Genomic DNA, 16,422 nt, shown 5'->3' on the forward strand with positions numbered 1-16,422 from the left:
AGACCACGCAGTCCGTACAAAGATAAGCCAAAGAATATGCTCGAAGATAACGAATATTGGCAGCAACCAGGACCATGCCATTGGCAAGTGTCGCAAGGTTCTTTTAATACAGACCAGCGGGTAAACTATGTCCAAGCTATTCCGATGTCAAACAGCCAATATCCACCGTGGTGGGATACAAGCAGGCCACCTCCAACTACAACAGAAAATTTTCAAAATGTGAAAATAACAGAGGTACCTTCTGATACCAAACAAAATTCACAGAATCCAGCAAACTAATTGCGGTCCTTGTAGGCCTTCGCCAGACGACCGAGGGCAACAAGGAAGGCAATAGGTTGAAGAAGCACAATATAAACATGATTCGATATCAGCATGGAAATAAATTAGAAGATGAGCTCTATCATGAACCTGTCATTTCTGATAAGTTAGAAAAGGAAATAATTCAAGCAAGTGTCACCAGGAGTATAAATGGGACACCAACTACAATTCTGCTCGATACAGGTGAAAATGAATCCGTAATGAATATGCAATTTTTCAAGAACGTTTCGCAACTAGGAAAATTACCGACCTTACCCATCGCAAATTGCAAGGTTATTGGAGCATTGGGAAATAAGACACAAACCATAAAATTCCAGACACAGGTGGAAGTTACCTTACGAAATGATCGCTTGACACACACGTTCCTATTGATAGATAACTTATCCATAACAGTGGTACTTGGACTTGATTTCCTTCGGGAAAAGGAAGGTATAATTCTTCTTGCCGGAGGGACATGTGATCTTAATCACCAACAGCGACTGATAACTTTGATGTTGAATCGGGAGTTCGGCTCAAACCTTCCATTAATGCAAAAGGTACACCTTTCTGTCAGTAAACAGAAGATGTTAATGTTGAACAAAGAGCACCCGCAGGTATGCAGTCAAAACCGAAATAACGATGTACCCAGCAATGTGAATGACATCATGGCAACAAAACAAGAAAAACTAAAGGAGACAACTTGCATTAGTACTTCTGAGGCTAAGCAGTTGACCGAATTAATGTCTGAATATCATGAAGTATTCGTTGAACAACCTGATATCATAAAAGGTTATCAGTATAAAATGAATATATTCCCACACAAGACCTATTGTAGAGCAGCTTACTTGGTTCTCTGGACTAAGAGGAAGGGGCTATATTGCCATAAAGACATGAAAAAATATTTGCAATAAGATGTTTGTATTTAGAAATGACTAATAAGAGGTGCTAATGTACCAAACATGAATAAATGTGATGTATAGTTTAGTAATGCGATTATATTATATGTTTGTTAGTTTGTAGACTTACACGTCAAGTGTCACAATATAATATTCCTAAATTATTTGTGCAAGGCGTAAAGAATCTCCATGATAAACACATTTTTATAAAAGAAATCAGTATCTTCATAAAAGTTCACTTAAATTTTCTTGTATTAGATGTAATAAATTTTATTATTTTTTTAATGTAGCATACATATCAATGATATGTATAAAATATTTTAAATGAGATTGAGTCATATAGTCCCATACATGTAGAGAGTGCTGGTCATGTGTGAGTTGTGTGATCACGTCAGCCACCTCTCCCATAGTATCTGACTGTGTACTAATTAATGTACACATTTCAGTATGAAGTTATATAAAATGACTTATCAGGGACATTCTGGTTAAAAGAAGTCAGACATGGATTTCTGTTCCAAGAGATGATAAAATATGGGTATTTGCCATGAACATGGAAATGTACTGTTATCTCGATTGTTCGAGAATGATATAATGATCACAACAATGTAGCAGATTCCTAAAGTTTTATACTGAATTATGTTTACGTAAATGGATAAATTTTGATTCTGTTATTCAGTTATTGTAATGCGAAAATATGTGCAAATGTACCGAACTTCTTTTCATGAAAGGTGTCATTCGCATATAGACTGTGTGTAAGTACTATGGACATGTACTCACAGCAATGAGAAAGTTGATCTGTGTCTTACAATAACTGCATAAAAGTCAAGGGACACTGATTTATTTAGCGAAAAATGTGAACAGTGATAAACTGTGATCAAGAAACTTTAAGAACACTCATGTAGTGTTGAAAGTAACAGCAACGCTATGGACGTTTAAGTTCTGTTTCCAATATTATCAGTTAAAAGGAACTCATGACCTCTAATAATTCGATTCAGAGCGTCTTGTGGGTAAAATATTATGTGACTCACTGTAGAGCCAGCCGTGCCACACAAAAACAATGCAACATTGGCTTCATAGTGTGTCACGAGAGAGAAAGTGTAATCACATTCTCCAAATATACACAAAGCACGCTGCGGACACATGTATGATTAACAGTGCCGTGTTTGAAATGTGGATATTGTGATGAATTCCTAATTGAATCACTACATTGTATTGAACAGTGTCAAGATACAGGACAAAATTAATTCCTTCTGTGTGAATGTGAGTGTTCCCTATAAAAGTGAACTAAAATTACTGTCTTAATAAATTCTGTAGGTTCTTGATTAGCTAGTTAACTTCAAAACATCGCTGTATGTAAACAGTTTCTATATGTGAACATAATAGTAATGTGAAGTGAAAAATTTGATAGCAACTCTAAGTCAGAAAGCAAATTATTTCTCAATAGACGGTTTTACATGAGAAATGTGGTGTAATCCTTTACTTTTCTTAGTACTCAGAGTTTCAACTTCAACGCAATTATCATGCGGCATACACCGGATCCTGTAAGTTCCATTGGAAATCAGAAAGAATTTGTGACTCAAATGTTTCCTCTTTAATTTTGTCTGCAGCAGAATTTATATTTTTAATAACCAAATCAGTTATGTCTTTATGTCGAAGTTTACGTATATTCGGAAGAAGTACAAGCACTCTTGATCCTGTTGAGTTGTTCTGCATTCTTCAGTACAAGAATAGGTGCTAAAGCAGTGAAGTCATGAGGCATTTTATTCAGTACATTTTGAAATAAGTGTAAATGTCTGTCCCAATATTGATGCTTCCTGTGACAATAACGTCTGCAGAGCTTATTAATATCTATCATAATGCGTTCAGATGGGTTACAACGTTTAGAGTACAATGTAATCGTGCTTGATTTTATGATTCCGAAGCATACGTGACCAAAAAGGAGATCTGAATTGTGGTCCATCATTGGAAATGACTTTGGCAATGTGTCCAACTTCACGTAAGAAATTTTTAACAAAGGCGCTGGATACAGACTGTCCAGTGGCTTTGCGTAACCATGTGAACAAAACAAATTTTGAAGTACATTCAGCAGTGACGAGAACATACGAAAATCCTTTCAATGGTTTGGCTAGGGACCCCAAAAGATCAATAGCAGCAAATTCTCTTAATCTAGTAGGAATAATGGGAAACAATGGAGCACGATGTAAGATGGTAGATGGTTTAGCTTGTTGACAAAGTTTACGAACAGACAAGACTCTCCAATTCTATTTTCCATGTTGTAAAAATAAGAAGTGTTCTAAAGAATATCATAACATTTTCGTGGACCAAAATGTGCATAGCTGAAATGAGTGTACCAGATAAGCTTATAACAAAATCGTCACGAATACAAACTATCCATAGCTTATCATCAACAGAGCAACGTTTGAAGAGTTTGTTGTTTCTAACCAGATAATAATTACAAACCTGAATGTGTGTCTTTTCATGCCATTTGCTTTTGATATCTTTCCAAATCAGATCCTTGTCTTGTTCATAAGCAATGTCCTTTAAAGGCTACTTTTTGAATGTAAAGAATACTGAAATTTTTCTCAAGGTTAGCTTCTGTTCAAGGCCAGCCGGTTCACGTCACAGTGCGTCCGCAACAATGTTTTCCTTGCCGGGAATGTAGATTATTGTGAAGTGGAATTCTTGCAGAAATAATGCCCAACGTTTCAACCTGTCATGATTTAATTTTGATGACATAAGAAATTGTAATGCTCGATGATCACTATAACCTTTTACGTGTTTTCCAGGAAGAAAGAAACGAAATTTGTCAAATTCAGTGACAGAATAATTTTTCTCGGATTTTGTAGCACATATGTAGCAAAAGCGATAGTTTTCTGAACAGTAATGTTATTTTGTATGACTTATTGAAATGAAAGGGCACCAAGACCAATTTTAGAGAAATCTTGTAGAAATCTTGTGACAGATCTGGTTGAGCTAAGATTGGTGCTTTAAGTAGCACTTCTTTCAAACTGTGCATGTTCGTCCCAGTTCCAAATACTGTTTCTTCCAGTTCCAAATAGTGTTTTTGCCGGTGAGAGAACAAAGATTTGGTGTTACTAGAATTTTCATATTCAGGAAACGACAGTAGAAATTCACGAGACCTAGAAAACTAAGAACCTGTCTTCTTGTGGATGGAACTGGAATGGCTCTGATTGCTTCCAACTGTTCATGATCTGGCTGAATGTCTTCAGATGAAATAATGTCCGCCAAAAACTTCACCTTTGTCCTACCGAATTCAGATTTTTCCAAGTTAACTGTAATCCTAGATTCTGCAAAAATACGTGATTCACAGTTGAGGATATGATGATGTTATTCCAAAGATGCTTCTGCTATCGTCCATGTATGAGGTGGTGATGTGTCTTTTTAAGAACTCAGGTAATACGGAATTTAGCACACAAATGAATGTTGCCAAAGAAATGTTCAAACCAAAACGAAGTTTCCAAAATTGATAACATACTCCAAAACAAAGAAAAGCCATATATTTTCTACATTCTGGGTGAAGTTTAATTTGATAATAGCTGGATCCGAGATCAGTAGAAGACAACACTTTTATGCCATAGACATTTTGAAGAAGTTCTTCCAACGTTTGCGGCCTATTTGTTTCAGGAATGATCATAGTGTTTATTTGTCTGGAATCTAAGACAAGCCTAATCGATCCGTTTTTCTTCTCAACAACTTGTAATGGATTATTGTATGAGCTTACTGTTGGCTAAATAAAGCCATCGTCAAGAATAGATTGTATTTCCATTCTAACATGGTCCCTATAATATGCCAGAATTACGTACGGTTTGATGCAAAATTCAGTACATTCATGTACACGAAATTGGTATTGAAATCTTTTAATTGTTCCTGTTTTGTGAGCGAAAATTTGGAATGTGCTTGTAAAATGTTGAAAAGGACCTGCCTTTCAGTGTAATTGCAGTTCTCAATTGTTTGAATTTTTTCTGAATTAAAATCTTAGTATTTAATACATCATCAATATCATCCCTGTCAGTATTTGCAAGGTGACCTTTAGTGCCAAATTCCGTCGAAAGTCCCAAACTATGATCTGACAAAAGGTAAAGCTGATTGATTTCCTTGTCATGGTTTGAAAGCCAATCTTCAAATTTCAAAGCTATTGACTTACCTTCTTTCTCTAAACTTATTTCAGCATTGTGAAAGTTTAAAATTGCTTTATACTCATTCAAAAAGTCTACACCCAATATAATCTCGGTCGACAATAATGGAACAATAAGAAAATTCATAGTGAAGCTGTGGTTTTGACAAAATAATACTAAGTTAAGTTATTGGTGTACATCTACACTTTTCCAAAAATTGCACCTTGTAATTTAATCTTGTGATTTATTCATGTAAATTTTTAATTTCAAATGTCCACAGAAAAATATTACAAGTTTTTAGACTGCATGATTCGGCAAGCCATTCCTGATTGCTACACAAAGAGATAATTTTTTGAGCAAACTTTTCACTTAGCACAGCAGTCGTTTCACAGGGTGTGTGATATGTCATCATCTTGTTGAAACCAAAAATCTTCATTTTCATCAACAAGAGGGAAAACCAGTCAGAAAGCATGTTTGGGTAACGGTCACTATTCACAGTGACAGCAGCTCGCTCATCATTTTCAAAAAAAGTACATACCAATCACTCCTGCTGACCAGAACCCACACCACACAGTCGTGCATTGTGGACACATCTCATCTTCCACAGTCACACGCGGATTTACATTACCCCAAATTCTGCAGTTCAGTTTGTTGACATACCCACTGAGGTGGAAGTGCTCCTCATCTGTGAAAATTACTCTTTTTGTGAAGTTTTTGTTCTCCACTTGTTGATCCAAGACCCATTGAGCAAATCAATGCCTCTTTCCATGATCTGCATGTAAGTTGAACATTGAATGAATGCATTTTCAGATCTTGAGAAAGGATTTCATGCTGTGAACTTAGTGATAAACTCAACTGCTGAGCTGGTCGGTAAACCGATTTTCTGGAGCTTAAAGTCACATTTTCACACACAACAGCAATGTTTTCTTGTGTTGGAACAGACCGTGCTCAACCTGTTTTCTTAATGTTTGAAAGAGAACCCGTGGTCTCGAAGTTTCGGATCAACTTCCGAACTGATGATTCGGTTGGAGCAGCATTACATCTGTGTGTCACATGCAGTTCACAAACGGTTGCCGTGGGACTTTCATTGTTTTTGTAATAACTTTTTATCACTTGGATACTTGGCTTAGTTGTCATCTGCTCCATCATGAAGATAAACATCAAACAACAACGCTCACCACACAGAATCTATCAGGCTCTTAATGGGAATGATTGCAGATAACAAACATGAAAAAAAAACCACAGCTACCAATCGTCATATGACAAAACGGCTCAAAAATCAAATTCTTCCTTACTTCCCGGACACCAATTATATACTGAAAACAATAACTGTCCTGTCGCATTTCCTTGGGGCACTCTAAAATTTCCTGTGCGTCTCTGAAAACAGTAACAGTCCTGTTGCGCTTCCTTGGGGCACTCTGAAATTTCCTTTGCATCTATCAGTTTTGTTCCGCTTAGAACGACGTATTGAGTTCTATACGCAGGAAGTCGCAAATCTGGTCCAGTACTCGGAAAGATCGTTCTTTTTCACTAAACAAAGTGCAGCACTATGTCAGATGCCTTCATCAAGTCAAGGTACATGGCATTATCCTGAGTTCTGACGTCTACACTGCTATGGATCTCATGAAGGAACAGACTTGGATGAGTTTCGCAAGATCTGTGTTTGTAGAACCCATGTTGGTTTTTATAAAGGAAATTTTCGTTCTCCAAAAATGTCATATTACTTGACCATGATTTATCAACAGAGTGACGTCAGTGATATAGGCCTATAATTAGGTACATAACTCCTACGGTTCATTTTGAATATGGAAATGGGATGAACTTTTTCCTGTAGCTGGGAACGCTTTGTTGCTGCAGCGACCTACGATAAATTGCTGATAGGAGGAGAACAAGTTTTTTCGCATAATTTCGGTAGAATCTTACAGACATGTCATCTGGTCCAGAAGTTTTTCACTATTAGTCGATTATAGTTATTTTTCTATTCTGCGATCATTTAAGCCTATCAAAATAGTTACCATTTCGAAGTTCATACGTTAACTGAAAGGAGGGACCACATTATGATCTCCCATAGCGCAAAATTTTTGGAAAAGCGAACATAGAATGTCGGTCATTTCTCTGTCATCTTGTGGTTTGGTGCCAATATGGTCACTCAGTGACTGACTAGGTGATTTGCAGAAGACCAAAACTCGTATGGTGTCCACTCAGACAGGCAGGAAAAAATTTACTTTCAAGTCAATGAACCCTTCTCTCATTGCTCTCCTTAGGCTCATTTTCGTTTATTTCAACTGTTGTTTCTCAGTTAGGTCTTGACTTCCCTTGAATCTGTGTTGAAGCCCTCTTTGCTTACGTGTCAACTTTTTAATATGGTTTGTAAACCACAGTGGATCTTTTACACCCCTTAACGCCTTTCTCACAACAATACTTGTGTAAAGCACATTGAACGATGGTTTTGAATTTTTTTCTGTTTGTGCTCCACTTCTTGTCCTGCACACTGAATATGTGATGTTGACTAATTCAGCAGTCTGTATCCTGTCACTCTCGCTAAGCAAAAATCTTTTCCTACCTTTATTAGCAGTCTTTATAACACCTGTAGTCATTCATGCTATTGCAGCCTTATAATGAAACCATTTAAAAATTTTTTTCACTAAAACTTGTATACAGTGGTTTAGGAACAAGCTAATCTACTTAAATCACATACGAATACATTGAAGATTAATAAAATACAAACTTCCCTAAGTGATGCAGTAAGTTAAGTGTAATAGAACGACGATTACAGATTGATATAACAAAAATCGCAAACTTGTCAGTTTATTAGTAATTTTTCTCTCTTTTGAGACTGAGTGGAGGAAGAAGAAAAATAAAGATCGTCAACATATTGGCATGTAGGTCATTAAAGTTGGTTCTAAGATCACACCATACAGGAATGAGGAATTAAATCTATCCTATCTTTTTCATCCTGCCATTTACCTAAGAGAATTTTGGAAAACTACAGAAAGCTTTAATGTATGTTCAGGTTCTAACGAGAGTTTTGGCAATTGGCTGTGCCTCACCAGTATGGCATACGCCATCTGAATTGCTTTGATACTGGAAATGTTTTTATGATATATGAGCATGAACCTTGGACCTTGCCGTTGTTAGGCAGGCTTGCAGTGATACAGATGGCGGTACCGTAGGTGCAACCACAATGGAGGGGTATCTGTTGAGAGGCCAGACAAACGTGTGGCTCCTGAAGAGGGGCAGCAGCCTTTTTAGCAGTTGCAGGGGCAGCAGTCCGGACGATTGACTGATCTGGCCTTGTAACATTAACCAAAACAGCCTTGCTGTGCTGGTACTGTGAACGGCTGAAAGAAAGGGGGGAAACTACAGCCGTAATTTTTCCCGAGGGCATGCATCTTTACTGTATGATTAAATGATGATGGCGTCCTCTTGGGTAAAATATTACGTGGTAAAATAGTCCCCCATTCGGATCTCCAGGTAGGGACCACTCAAGAGGACGTCGTTATCAGGAGAAAGAAAACTGACATTCTACGGATTGGAGCATGAAATGTCAGATCCCTTAATCGGGCAGGTAGGTTAGAAAATTTAAAAAGGGAAATGGATAGGTTAAAGTTAGATATAGTGGAAATTAGTGAAGTTCGGTGGCAGGAGGAACAAGATTTTTGGTCAAGTGAATACAGAGTTATCAATACAAAATCAAATATGGGTAATGCAGGAGTACGTTTAATAATGAATAAAAAATAGGAGTGCAGGTAAGCTACTACAAACAGCATAGTGAACGCATTATTGTGGCCACGATAGACACAAAGCCCATGCCTACTACAGTAGTACAAGTTTATATGACAACTAGCTCTGCAGATGATGAAGAAATTGATGAAATGTATGATGAGATAAAAGAAATTACTCAGGTAGTGAAGGGAGACGAAAATGTAATAGTTATAGGTGACTGGAATTCGAGAGTAGGAAAAGGGAGAGAAGGAAACATAGTAGGTGAACATGGATTGGGAGGAAGAAATGAAAGAGAGGGCCGTCTTGTTGAATTTTGCACAGAGCATAAGGGAACAATTGACAGGAATTGGAGAAAGAAATACAGTAGAAGAAGAATGTGTAGCTCTGAGGGATGAAGTAGTGAAGGCAGCAGACAATCAAGTAGGTAAAAAGACGAGTGCTAATAGAAATTCTTGGGTAACAGAAGAAATATTGAATTTAATTGATGAAAGGAGAAAATATAAAAATGCAGTAAATGAAACAGGCAAAAAGGAATACAAACATCTCAAAGATGAGATCGACAGGAAGTGCAAAATGGCTAAGGAGGGATGGCTAGAGGACAAATGTAAGGATGTAGAGGCTTATCTCACTAGGGGTAAGATAGATACTGCCTACAGGAAAATTAAAGAGACCTTTGGAGAGAACTACTCGTAAGAACGCCAAGAGCTCAGATGGAAACCCAGTTCTAAGCAAAGAAGGGAAAACAGAAAGGTGGAAGGAGTATATAGAGGGTTTATACAAGGGCGATGTACTTGAGAACAATATTATGGAAATGGAAGAGGATGTAGATGAAGACGAAATGGGAGATAAGATACTGCATGAAGAGTTTGACAGAGCTCTGAAACACCTGAGTCGAAACAAGGTCCCGGTAGTAGACAAAATTCCATTAAAACTACTGACTGCCTTGGGAGAGCCAGTCATGACATAACTCTACCACCTGGTGAGCAAGATGTCTGAGACAGGCGAAATACCCTCAGACTTCAAGAAGAATATAATAATTCCAATCCCAAAGAAACCAGGTGTTGACAGATGTGAAAATTACCGAACTATCAGTTTAATAAGTCACAGCTGCAAAATACTAACTCAAATTCATTACAGACGAATGGAAAAACTGGTAGGAGCTTACCTTGGGGAAGATCAGTTTGGATTCCGTAGAAATGTTGGAACACGTGAGGCAGTACAAACCTTACGACTTATCTTAGAAGAAAGAGTAAGAAAAGGCAAACCTAGGTTTCTATCATTTGTAGACTTAGAGAAAGCTTTTGACAATGTAAACTGGAATTCTCTCTTTCAAATTCTGAAGGTGGCAGGGGTAAAATGCAGGGAGTGAAAGGCTATTTACAATTTGTACAGAAACCAGATGGTAGTTAAAGAGTTGAAGGGCATGAAAGGGAAGCAGTGGCTGGGAAGGGAGTGAGACACGGTTGTAGCCTCACCCTGATGTTATTCAACCTGTATATTGAGCAAGCAGTAAAGGAAACAAAAGAAAAATTCGGAGTAGGTATTAAAATCCAAGGAGAGGAAATAAAAACTTTGAGTTTCGCCGATGACATCGTAATTCTGTCAGAGACAGCAAAGCACTTAGAAGAGCAGTTGAACGGAATGGATAGAGTCTTGAAAGGAGAATATAAGATGAACATCAACAAAAGCAAAACAAGGATAACGGAATGTAGTCTAATTAAGTTGGGTGATGCAGAGGGAATTAGATTAAGAAATGAGACACTTAAAGTAGTAAAGGACTTTTGCTATTTGGGGAGCAAAATAACTGATGATGGTCGAAGTAGAGAGGATATAAAATGTAGACTGGCAATGGCAAAGAAGGCATTTCTGAAGAAGAGAAATTTTTAACATCGAGTATAGATTTAAGTGTCAGGAAGTTGTTTCTGAAAGTATTTGTATGGAGTGTCGCTATGTATGGAAGTGAAACATGGACGATAAATAGTTTGGACAATAAGAGATAGAAGCTTTCGAAATGTGGTGCTACAGAAGAATGCTGAAGATTAGATTGGTAGATCACATAACTAACGAGGAGGTATTGAATAGAATTGAGGAGAAGAGGAGTTGGTGGCACAGCTTGACAAAAAGAAGGGACCGGTTGGTAGGACATGTTCTGAGGCATCAAGGGATCACAAATTTAGCATTGAAGGGCAGCGTGGAGGGTAAAAATCGTAGAGGGAGACCAAGAGATGAATACAGTAAGCAGATTCAGAAGGATGTAGGTTGCAGTAGGTACTTGGAAATGAAGAAGCTTGCACAGGATAGAGTAGCAATGAGAGCTGCATCAAACCAGTCTCAGAACTAAAGACCACAACAACAACATTGAGCTACTAATTTCTTTCTTCAATCACTTTAGTGAACATGTGTCAGAGATGTATACAATTTGAAGGACCCTCACATGTTCAATAATATTGCCAAATTTTCCATATATTGACTGTCTGTAAGTGCACCTTGAATTATTTTCAATCCTAGAAATACTGATGGACCTCAAAATATTCTCAGTATTGTTGAGATTAGATTAGATTTACTTTCATTCCAATTGATCCATAGTAAGGAGGTCCTCCAGGATGTAGAACATGTAAAAAAACAATAGTACATGAAACACATTTACAACTGAAACAAATAAGCTGACGTACCTTCCACAGGTCCCAAGTGGAATGATTGTAATTTTTTTAATGGATACGATATGAAAAAATTATTTTCCAAACACTAATGCAGTGAATTTAAAATAAAAAAGTTTTTTTCTTTATAAGGTGATAACCATGTAATAGAATTACACACTTATTTATAATGAACACATTACTGCACTGAATTCGTTGAGAAGTTATATTGTACTTACACACACACACACACACACACACACACACACACACACACACACACACACACACACACACACACAATCAGCTGGTTCTACTGAGATTTTATCAATGGAGTAGAAGGAGATGGCCACCAATAAATTCTTTAGGCATCTCTTAAAGTGAATTTCATTGGTTGTTAAGATTTTTATGGCTGCTGGTAAGTTATTGAAAATGTTTGTTTCTGAATAATGCACACCTTTTTGTGCAAGAGGAAGTGACTTTAAATCCTTGTGAAGATTTTTCTTATTTCTTGTATTGATTGCATGAATAGAGCTGTTGGTTTGAAGTAATGACATATTTTAATGACAAATTTCATTAAGGAATGAATATATTGGGAAGCAGTAATTAGCATTCCTAGTTCCCTAAAGAGACTTGTGCAGGATGTTCTTGAGTTCACACCACATATAACGCTTACCTCACGTTTGTAGAAATGGAAAACCTTAGCTTGGCTTGACGAATTACCCCAAAAAATAATCCCTTATGATATTATGGAATGAAAGTAACCATAGTATGCCACCTTTTTCACTTTTATATCCCCTATGTATGACAGAATTCACATTACAAATAAAGATTTGTTTAAATGCTTTAGTAGTTCTGAGGTGTGCTCCTCCCAGTTGAATTTATTATCAAGATGTAATCCCAAGAATTTAACAATTCTGAGCGAAGTGTGGGTGCTGTTCTGTCATTCTTCTCAATGGATTAATCTGAGATGTACCCTTTACCCTGTGTCTCCTGCAAGATGCAATTTCCACCCCCACACTACGATAGAAGATAGACAGACGCTCCTAACGTTCTAAAGAGAAATGCCTGAAAAACTTTCAGCAATAAATATCTTCTGGTCATCTGCTGTAAGGAAATTACACAAAAATTCACAAAATTTCTCACGTAACTAGTGGGATACTTAGGTACTGGAGTAGTGCTAGTTAGTGTAAGAAAAACATGAAACTAACGAAAATTATTATTTTTTGTAAAAATTCTGAGAAATCACAATGAAACTTTTACTTATGAACTGAACAAGTTATTTCTGGGTTCTTTTCGGAATGCGAAGTTACATCTTAAGGATAGGATTCGCTAATGAAATTTATATACAAAGTTTAAGATTGTTATTTACTTGGCAGAATGGCTGATAGCTGCGCCTACTCAACTTGAGTAATTATCCATTAGAATGTTGCTACGTATGATCAAGGTTGTCGCATGTGAAATGCAGTGAAGCGTATTGTTGTGGAGGAAATATGGAGCCCGCAAGAGCTGTAGCACACAATACCATAAGCTGCAATGACTGCTGTCTGCGCCGCTCGCTGCTGACAAATAAGATAACTCTCGTTCTACTCTTATTCGCCCCTAGTCTAACTATTGGCGTGGTACACCGGTCAGATAACAGGTCCACAGCGATGCCACTCAAAAATTCGCTCACAGGCGTTTAACTATAGCTCTGTCTGTTCACGCCACACAGAAAATGTGGCGGCCAACGCAGTGAACAACGCTTAATCGCAAGGACTCAATATAGAGTTGCACTCAGATTCGCTCTCGACAGAGGTGCTCTCCCAGTTAAGTACTGAGGAGAGACTTGTTCCCCGTTCTTTGTGTACACGTACTAGCGCACACGCTCTCATTGCGTGTTCTCGCTGCAAGCGCGACAACGGAATGGCCCTCTCCACGCCAGACGTGAAGGGGTATATCTTTTGGTCTCTTGCATTACTCCTTCAGCTCAAGCTGTCAGGAATATCATCTGCCAATCAGCATTGCTCTTCTATAGCGGGAGAAAGACGTTCAATTTAAGGCGATCGATCGGGAAATCTGTAGCATCGGCGTTTGGCGTCTGCTGTCTCCCAGTGATAACCTCTGAAACTGCGTGCTATGTTTGTAAAGTATGAATAGGCTAGGCGCTCCCACATAATGTAGCGGAATTTGCTTCTAAGCCGAACATGGGGTCGTTCTCCCTTTCACTCGGGCAAACGCTGTCTGCTGTACAGGCGGTCGCCAGCCGATGTAGATAGGGTGACTCATCCTCTGAAGCGACCGGCCTCCTGGCGTGCGGTTTGCCTCTCCCAAACTAAAAGCTTTTGTGACCGTCATGTGTTGAATATGTGTGTGTACGCCAGCCTCGAGTATTTGAACCTCAGTGCGCATTTCCGATTTACTTGTTATTTGTATATCGTTTACATGAATTCATACAACATTGACTTTATCTTATCGAGTTTCTGTTCGAATGAAGCGTCTTGATGTGTGGAATATGATTGTGAGAGCGGAATATGTAAGCAATGTAGGTCAGGTGACCACGACGTCTTACACAATGTCCACTTATTCTATATGCTTGTCATCATATGTGAGACATATATTCGTGGGTCACCCCTTACAAGTTCTGAACTGCATGTGTTGTGTTTTTTCAAAGTTTAGTGACAAAGAATTGGCTAGGAACCAGTGATTAATGCCCACAAATATTTTATTCGTCGATCTTCCTAAGACTGCACTTGATTTGCTATTTATTGCAATATTTGAGTCATAAGCAAACAAAACGAACTTGGAATCTGGTAATGATACTGATGAAAGGTCATTGATATACACAAGAGAAAATAAGGTCCCTAAAATGGAACCTTGTGGGACCCATTGTGTAATTACTTGCCAGTTGGATGATGCCTGATAGCTTAATACATGTCTCTTTCCTAATAACACCCTTTGTTTCCTGCCAGAGATATAAGATTTGAACCATTTTGCAACATTTCCTATTACACCATAATATTCTAACTTACTTAAAAGGATATTGTGATTTACACAGTCAATTGCCTTTGACAGATCGCAAAATATACCAGTTTTTTGTCTAATGAATTAAGCACATTTTCACTGTAAGTGTAGGTAGCCTTCTCAATATCAGAACCCTTCAGAAATCCGAACTGTTACTTCGGCAGTATGTTATTTGAGATAAGATGGTTATAAAGCCGATTGTACATTACTTTTTCTAAAATTTTTGAGAATGCTGGCAAAAGTGAAATTGGATGAAAATTTAATGCTATTTCTTTATCTCCCTTCTTAAACAGTGGCTTAACTTCAGCATATTTCAACCATTCAGAAAATATTCCACTGATAATTGACTGGTTACACAGATAGCTTAATACGTTACTTAACTCAGAATCGCATTTTTTAATTATCTTTGTTGATATTTTATAGTACCCACTAGATGTTTTTGATTTTAAAGACTTTATAGTGGACATTATTTCTGCTGGGATAGTTAGGGTCAAATTAATATTATGGAAGTTACTCCATAGTAGCATCTACAGAACCTGACAACCCTATCTTTTCAGCAAAAGTTATAAAATGTTTGTTAAAAAGCTCTACAACACTACACACATCTGTCACCAATATATCATTTACTCTTAATGCTATTTGTCCCTCTTCATGTCTGGTTCTACCGGTCTCCTCCTTCACTATATCCCATATAGTCTTTATTTTGTTATGTGATATGACTATCTTTTCCATGTAATATATTTGCTTTGATGTCCATATTACAGTCTTTAATATTTTGCAGTATTTCTTGCAATGTGCTATAGCATCAACGTCAGAACAGTTCCGGATTGGCAGATACAGTTTCCTTTTTGTTTTACAAGATATCCCTTTTCCTTGAGTAATCTATGGTTTCTTTGTAGACTTAGCTCTAACCTTAGTTAGTTTTGGGGGAAAACAGTGTTCAAATAAGGTAAGCACTTTATTAGCAAAAGTGTTGTATTTTCCATTCGTGCCATGAGCACTGTAAACATCAGTCCAGTGTACATCTCTGAGGAGTGTCCGAAAATAATCAATTTTTGCCTTTTTGATTAACCTCTTGAGCTCAAATTTAACAGATTTTATATCCTGTTCAGTATTAACATTTAACAGAAGTAACTGCATGTCATGGTGTGATAGGCCATTTTGTAACATAATTTTGTTCATTTGACTTTTATATAAATATATTATCAGTGGATGTTTGTGAGCAATTGGCTACCCTAGTGGGGAACTTTACAGTGGGAATTAAGTTGAATGATAGTGTTACTAACTCAAATAAGTTTTTATTAGGAGAGTTTTTGTGGTAATCTACATTGAAATCACCAGCAACAACTATTTCTTTATTTTTGGTTCTTAAATGGGCCAGTACAGCTTCAGGGTGGTTTATGAACTGATTAAAGTTACCAGCAGGTGCTCGATATACACTTAATATTATGAAGGATTTTTTGTGAAATTCTACTTCTGTTGCACATGCTTCCATATGCTGTTCTAGGCAAAATTTGTGAAAGTCAATGTTCTTACATTTATGACAGTTCCTGACGAATGTGGCAACTCCGTCTTTCTCAATTTCTGCTCTACAAAAGTGAGATGCTAACCAAAACCCTTTAACACTTAAAAGTTCCATAGCAGTGGTCACATGATAGTCAGAGGGGCAGAATATGTCAGCTGGGTTTGAGGACTCTAATTCATCTATGCAGATAATTAATTCATTAA

The sequence above is a fragment of the Schistocerca gregaria genome, chromosome 6, assembly GCF_023897955.1.
Source record: "Schistocerca gregaria isolate iqSchGreg1 chromosome 6, iqSchGreg1.2, whole genome shotgun sequence".
In the NCBI taxonomy this organism is placed as follows: Eukaryota; Metazoa; Arthropoda; class Insecta; order Orthoptera; family Acrididae; genus Schistocerca; species Schistocerca gregaria.